This window comes from Delphinapterus leucas, chromosome 1 (assembly GCF_059928025.1).
Source record: "Delphinapterus leucas isolate spDelLeu-1000000601 "Yukka" chromosome 1, BTC_Dleu_Yukka2, whole genome shotgun sequence".
Taxonomy (NCBI): Eukaryota; Metazoa; Chordata; class Mammalia; order Artiodactyla; family Monodontidae; genus Delphinapterus; species Delphinapterus leucas.
Genome location: NC_143129.1, coordinates 18,228,301 through 18,236,634, shown reverse-complemented (window position 1 = coordinate 18,236,634; position 8,334 = coordinate 18,228,301). Strand labels below are relative to the sequence as shown.

The 8,334-nt window shown below is 36.1% G+C and overlaps 1 pseudogene; it reads left to right on the top strand.

Moving 5' to 3' along the window:
• Positions 1–3,722: 3,722 nt before the first annotated feature.
• Positions 3,723–4,524, top strand: LOC111177413 (small ribosomal subunit protein uS15m pseudogene; annotated as a pseudogene).
• The last annotated feature ends 3,810 nt before the right edge of the window (positions 4,525–8,334 follow it).

Genomic DNA, 8,334 nt, shown 5'->3' with positions numbered 1-8,334 from the left:
GCAGCCCAGGAGGGTACCAGCTTAGCCAGTGGAGAGAGGTGCAGCTGTGAGGACCTCTTAGAATCATCCTTCCCTGGTTTCAGGACTTAAGGAAGCTCAGGTTCTTCATGTCTCATCACAGAAAGAATTCAGTGTGAGACAAAGTAATGGATAAGAAGTGGATTTATTTAGAGAGAAACACACTCCACAGAGTGTGGGCCATCTCAGAAGGTGAGAAAGGCCTCTTATGTTGTTTTCAATGTATAGAATATGGATTGTTATAGACTGAATGTGTATGTTCCCCTGAAAATTCATACGTTGAAACTCTAGCCCCCATGTAATGGAATGAGGAGGTGGGACTTGTGGGAGGTAACTAGGATTGGATGAGGTAGTGAGGGTGGAACCCTTGTGAATGTGATTAGTGCCCTTATAAGAGTCAGGAGAGAGCCTGATTCTTCTCTCTTCTCTCTACCATGTGAGGGTAAAAGAAGTCATCAATTTGCATTCTGGAAGAGGGTCCTCACCAGAATCTGACCATGCTGGCAGCTCAGTATCCAACTTCCAGCCCCCAAAAATGTGAGATATAAATTCCATTGTTTATAAACCACTCAGTCTACATATATTTTATAGTAGTGTGAACTGACTGAAATAGTGCCTTTCAAAAATAATACTCTTGTAAAGTCCTCAAGTAGAGGGTTAACAATTCAGTTCTAAGTATTTAAATTTCTCTTTAAATTGTATTTTTTCTGGCTCCACCACTTAGTTATCGTGTGACCTTGGTCAAATTATGTTTCCCATTCCTCAGTCACCTCATTTAGACACTATTTTAGACCAACGACAGTTTCAGAGATTGGATTATGGAGCCTGACTGCTGCACAAGTACCTAAGAACTCACAGTTAACTTGACTAATTTGAGTGTGTGCATGTGTGTGTGAGTGTGTGGGTTACTCATCAGCTTGGGCAGTTTTGGGGTATTTGTGAGACACACACTTAGAAAAGTTTGTCTTCTATACAAAAGATTACACTAATAACCATGTTTTTGGTATGTTTGTTTTAAGTTCCTTGAAATGCTCTTGTGATCCCAGCTGACATTTTTGCTAGAGTTAAATTGTAGAACAATTATGTGACAGAATAAACTCATGCTTCAATAACTAAAACTTACAGGTTTGCTTAAATGGAACTTTAAAAATCTATAGGAATTTAAATACTAATTTTGTGAAAAGACAGCTTTTATTGGAGCACATTCATCTACTTGCATTTTTTTTTTTAGCAGACTTTTCAGTTCTGGAGGACTTTTATTTATCTATGTGCATTCAATACATTGTGTGTTTAGTATCAGTAAAGTTTTCTCCAAGCCGACTGTCAGGTGATATGAATTTCAAAGAACTCAGCTTTCAATATGTCAATCACAGTAATAAAGAAAAGCAAAATTCTTCAAAACTGGGAAGCATCACAGTGGTATGTTCAAGGTATTAACACTGAGACTAGGTTTATTTGTTAATTTTATTCTGTCTATTACCTTTGTCATTGCTTACCTAACCATTGGGACCCAATATAAAATACATTTTTCAAATATATGGTTGATGGGTAGTTAGATCATTTACAACAGTAGCTGATAGGCCAAGAAGTAACGTGGTAAAAGAACACTCATTTTCAGAAATTGCTGTAGCATAATGATGTTGCTGTAGTATCCCAAAGTGTAAGAAAACTATTGCTATGATTAGCATTCCATATCATTTTAAATGCATGATGACACAAGTTTTTCGGAATATGCTTGGTAAGGAGAATTTCAGATTTTTAACTCAACTTTTAAGTTTTTACAAGTTGAATAAACATTTAAAAAATGATCCTAAATAATTTTGTCTGATAATAGAGTATTGTCTGATGTCTTCAGGCAAATTTGATTAGCAGTTGCTTCATGCTGATCTTGATAAATCATCACATTCAAAGCAGATGTGCTTTTCAATAATCCTAAATTTAAATTCTTTCAGTTCTTTTTTTCCTCCTAAAGTGTGTATGCTCTTCAAAAGCATTCAATTTCATATCAACAAAAATATTTAAATGCATAAGTTAAAGAGTGTTCCTTTTAAATAAGCATTCTAAACTACTATGAGGCTAATTTTGAATGAGAAATGCTGCACTTTTGAAGAATAGCTATATCATTAATCTGTAATCAGCCATTGACATATTCATTTGTTCAAGAGACCAGCTGTTGGTAGGACAATTTTCATAAAATTAAGAAATCAATGTTATAACCATATGCAGTGTTTGATTTGATGAAGAGTAGAATTAGTAATAAAACTAGAGTGTAGTACTTCATAAAGAGATGACATTCATATAACCTTAACCCTTTACACAAATAAATCTGAAATTAAAAATGTTTTATACTTAGAAATAATTTTTTTCATCTTCCAACATATGTTCTGAAAGTTCTTTATTTATGTTTTGTAGAGAAGTGATATCAGAAAAATGTAACTCCAAAGACAAAAAAGTGAGCTAATAAATATGTCCTTAGTATGAATATCTGTGACTAGGTTAAAATAAATCCAGCAATAATTTATACATAAAATTCCATATATAGGTCATTTTGAGATAAGACAATTACCATAATAAAAAATGTTTTGATACAAAACAATCTAATGATTTGAGTATGTATTCTGAATTCTATTCATACAATTTAATTCATGCAAACTAAAGGTAAATTGTTTAAATCAAAAGAAAAATAATTTAGAAATAGAGATTATTTTGAAAATCAAATGAGTCAACACAGGGTGATAAATTATGTGTGATCTATAGTTATAGAAAGTAAACACAAATAATATACAAAATGACCTTTATTGTCTAGTTTTAATAACTTCTTTGAAGAAATCATAATCAGAGGACTTCTAAAAGTATCAATCAATTGTATACATATAATTTAATAAGAAATATGAATACATGTGCACTCTTATATATCAAAAGGTTTGAAATTCGGTTCTTTAATTCAAGCAAGTAGGAAAAATGTGACCACAGAATTATGATATAATTAGAATAATTGAATTACTTTGCTAGCTTAAAAAAAAAGAGCTCTACAAATGTTGAGTATTTGATTTAAAGTCAATTCTTTATGGAAAGAAAACCCTGTTCTAACAGCTTATATGTTGAATAACAAAGGAAACATCTTCAATTTAGGTTTCTAAATTGGTTTTTACAGTTCTTCACTAAAATATTTAATTAAAGCACTTTAACACTTTGCATGTATAAAGATGCACAAAACGTCAAATAAAATGACTGTAAGCCTGCCTTGCTGTGCCTGTCCACAGCCTCTATCTCCACCAAATACAGCTTTATTAATGAGACCACTAGCTGAGGCAGGAAAATATCAAGGCTCACATACTGTATCTTCCTGTTCACAGGTTTTTTTTTAGTTTCTTCAGCAGTGAGAAATTAAGGAAAACAATCACAGAGGAAACAAACCTCATCTCAAATATACTTTTCTAAATGCCCTAAAACCTTAGCTTCAACCCTATAATTTTGCAACTTCAATTTCCTTAATAATATAAGGGTAAAGTAAAACAAGCAAGCAAGCAAAAACATAGCAGCAAACTGTTTTACATTCTTTTAATGGAGATAAGGGGTCTCTTTCCTGCTCTTGAATCTGAGCAGGATTGCTACTGCTTTGATCAAAAAAAGATGGTGTTTTAAGTTCCAGCTGTTCTCAACACTCCACTTATTCTTCTGATTAAGTGGAGCGGGTCCCTCGGGGGTCAGAAGCCACCATGCTGAGGGCGGCGTGGAGGGCGCTGAGTTCGATTCGGACCCAGGCAGTGACTCAGGCCCCAGTCCTCGGGCTGCCGGGTGGAGGGTGCGCCAAGCTTCTCGCCATCCAGCGGGACCTTCCCTCAAGTCCTGGAGGTCTCATCCTCCGGGCTGCCCGCAGATATGTCACCCAGACACCAGTCCAGCCCAGCCATGAAGATGACCTGTCCCCTTCTATGCTGCTCAAGGACTACCAGGACATCCCTGGAATTGAGAAGGTTGATGATGTCGTGAAAAAACTCTTATCTTTGGAAATGGCCAACCAGAAAGAGAAGCTAAAACTCAAGAAAGAGCAGTTGATGAACAAGGTCGTGGAAAAGCCTAAGGACACCAGCTCCCTGGAGGCTCGAATTGTTGCGTTGACTGTCAAGATCCGCAGTTGTGAAGAACACAAGAAGAAAGGACAAAGCCCACAAGCGCTATCTGATGATGAGCATTGACCAGAGGAAAAAGATGCTCAAAAACCTCTGCAAGACCAACTATACTGTCTTTGAGAAGACATGCAGGGAGCTGGGGATTGAGTACACCTTTCCCCCTCTGTACTACCGAAAAACCCACCTCCGCTGGGGGACCAAAAAGGCTCTGTGCATTCGGGTTTTCCAAGAGGCTCAAAAGCTGGAGAAGCAAAACAGGGCCTTAAAAGCTGCAGCTGCAGCAGTCCGGAAACAAGTCCAGAAGAACCCAGAGAGCCCTTCCAAAACTGGACCAGAGGCAATCAAAGAAAACCAATAAATGTTAAAATTTAAAAAAAAGAAAAAGGGATATCTTCTGCTTTGCCTCATAGCCATGTATTTGGTAATAAGAATAGCAACTAAATTTTTTATACTGAATATCAATTTCTCAAATAGATAAATAGGCAAATGTATGAGGATTATAGATGGGGCCCCTTATAAGAAAGCTTTTGCCTTCTTAAAAATTGGAAGACATATATTTGCAATATATATGACTCTTACAAAAAATTCAAATGACTATATTAACTTTCAGTCAGAAGGAATGCTTATTATAATACTACATTCTTTTAATGTTATTAAAAGACATATAAAAGATATAAAATGTTATTAAAATGAATTTAAAAATCTGTAATATTTAAAATGATGCTCTTTACAAAAATATTCATGAATTAAGTAAGATGCATTGTTTAGTTCTATATTTTGTTCAAAGTAATTTTATTTAAATATAGGAATTAAAAAGTATATACCTCTGGCTTTGATTTTATTTCACTAGGTGTCAGGAGCTCAGCTGAGCTGGGTGAGAGGGGAGCTGCCAGGTATCAGGGTAGCCAGTTAAGGCAACAAGGCAGAAATGAAAGAGTTAAGACTTTAATCACTTACTACAATGAAATAAGAGAAAGGCTCACGACTCCATTGCATTTTACCCCATGAAATGGACTATGGAGCCAGGTAGGTCAATGCTTTTCACCCCACTTTGGAGGGGGCCCCAAACAGAAGGCTCCAGCAGTTTTATGAACCCTGAGTTGGGGGTAGGGGTGAGGATGGGGGTGTGGCACAACCTAGGGAGGTCCAGCCATGGGAAAGTAGTGAGTATTGAATCAGAGTCGGGGAAAAGTTATCTTCAAGGTTTCCCCTTCCCTCCCCATATGGAGGCCTGTCTCTGCCCAAGGCCTTAGCTAGAGACCCGGGAATGAATGAGAGGAGGCTAGGAATTTAAATACACAAAGAGCAGATCCACCAGAATGCCTGAAGGGACTTCCCTGGTAGGTGTGCAGCCAGATGGAAATATACAGTTGTATCATTCTTTTGTTTTTAATTAAGTTTTATTGGAGTATAGTTGATTTACAATGTGTTAGTTTCTGCTGTACAGTGAATCAGTTTTATATATATATCTATATATATATATATCTCCAACATATATATATATATCTCCAACATATATATATATATATCTCCAACATATATATATGTTTTATATATATATATATATATATATATATATATATCTCCACTCTTTTTTAGATTCTTTTCCCATATAGGCCATTACAGAGTATTGAGTAGAGTTCCCTGTGCTATACAGTAGATTCTTATTTATCTATTTTATATATAGTAGTGTGTATATTGTCAACCCCAGTCTCCCAATTTATCCCTCCTCCACTTTCCTCCTTGGCAACCATAAGTTTGTGACTCTATTTCTACAATCGTATCATTCCTAATATTGACAATCAACTAACAGTTATTGAGCAAATGCTATTACTGTTTCACAAATATTATTTCCTGCTGTTACTTGAGTCCTCATGAAACCATGCAAGTTTGGTCATATATCAGCCCAAATCTTGAGACTATTAAAGGGCAGCTCAGAACTGTCAAGACACTCGCCCTAGGTTACACACTACTCAAGGGCTGAAACCACTTTTATCTCATTTCTGTTCTATTCAGTAATGTTTTATCACTGCATATCTGCTTAGGGCACAAAACACTCCAAATGATAGATAATCCATGACAATGTAAATAGCTACTGTGTACATATTTCTCTCACTTTTTTGCAGTTTTTTCTTTTCTAGTGTCCAGAGACCTCTTTTGAACTGATAGGAAAAAGCAGGCGTACAATTCAGAGGGATAAACTTTGTCATGATAAGAAAATGATGTATCTGAGATTTTATTGTTGATACTGGTTCAGCATTTTCTTCTTCAAATTTTTTTTTAAATATTTATTTATTTATTTATTTTTGTCTGTGTTGGGTCTTCGTTTCTGTGCGAGGACTTTCTCCAGTTGCGGCAAGCAGGGCCCACTCTTCATCGCGGTGTGCGGGCCTCTCAATATCGCGGCCTCTCTTGTTGCGGAGCACAGGCTCCAGACACGCAGGCTCAGTAGTTGTGGCTCACGAGCCTAGTTGCTCCGTGGCATGTGGGACCTTCCCAGACCAGGGCTCGAACCCTTGTCCCCTGCATTGGCAGGCAGATTCTCAACCACTGCGCCAACAGGGAAGCCCTTCTTCAATTTTAATATAGGTTTTTGGTTGAGCTTAGAACATTTATTTCCATTACATGAAAATAACTCTCTCCTGTAGTTAAATACATTTTGGAATTGCATTTATTATTAGGGGATAGGATTCTAAAAAAGACAAGGGTGGCCCTTTAGGTGTTTAGATACCTGGTGACATTATCGTGTATGTTTTCTTTCTTATATCTTTGTGTTGATGAAAGTAGGAGCTGGGTGTATAAAAAATGAGCAATATGCTGCTTGTGTTCTGAAGCTGCTTAACATGTAGAGGCATAAATAAACAAGTATTTAAGCAATTATACAAAGAAGTAAATAATAAAACAATGGTGGGATGCTATTGAAATGCATAGGCTGGAAACAACCCCTATATAGAAAACATGGAATTGTTGACCAAATTATTAGCATGAGGCAGATATAAAAGTAGTTATTTGGAATAAAGGTATTCTAAGAAAATGGAATACCATGTGTCCAATACTGGAAAAAAAATATCAAAAATAGCTGAATAGAGAAAATACAAATTATAAATAGTTTTAATTTTCAATTTTGATTCTTTTAGATCTTAATAAATAAGCATTTGTTTTGTTCGTTTTTAGATCACTGAGTTTATCATTTTTATTTCATTTTGAAAAGCTTGGCTATTATTTTCTCAGTTATTTTTAGTATCTTTATTCTCGTTCTGGAATGCCAATTACATATATATTAGATCATTTACTCTTGTTCCAAGTTCCACCTAGGATTTGTCCCTGTGTATTTATTTATTTTAGCTTCTTTCTGTGGTTTTATTTCATAGATTCTATTGTTAGATCTCCAACTGAATTATTAATTCTTCAGTGAAATATCAATTTCACAAGTTATATTTTTTATCTTTAGAAAACTTTTGCCTATTTTTCTTTTAACTTTTGCCTATTTTTAAACTCTTTATTATATACATGCTTTCATGTAAATCTCGAAGCATATTAATGATAACTTTTTATTTCTTTTCTGCTAATCCCATCGTTTCAGTTTCTGTTTTCCGATTTGTCTCCTTGCTATGGGTCATATTTTTTTGCTTCCTCACCTAATACATTTATTTGATGTCAAAAATGATAAATTTTATGTTGCCAAATACCTGATGCTGTTGTATTCTTTTAAGGAAAGTTGCAATTTTTTTTTTTTTTTTTTTTTTTTGGCTGTACACGGGCCTCTCACTGTTGTGGCCGCTCCCGTTGCGGAGCACAGGCTCCGGATGCGCAGGCTCAGCAGCCATGGCTCATGGGCCCAGCCGCTCCGCGGCATGTGGGATCTTCCCGGACCGGGGCACCAACCCATGTACCCTGCATCGGCAGGCGGACTCTCAACCACTGCGCCACCAGGGAAGCCCAGAAAGTTGCAATTTTTATTGATAGACATCTAAGTTATTTAAACATGAATTTTAACAGCCTGAGGCTCATTTTTTATTATTTTGGACAAATCAGAGTAGTCTTTACTTTGTGGCTCATTCAGCCCCGTTACTCTGATGAGACTGTTCTGGGCCTTCTGTTGAATGTCTCCTATGCTTAACAAGGTCTCTAAACTTAGGCAGTTGGCATGTCCAACAATTTCTGGCCCCTTTTGAGTTATGGT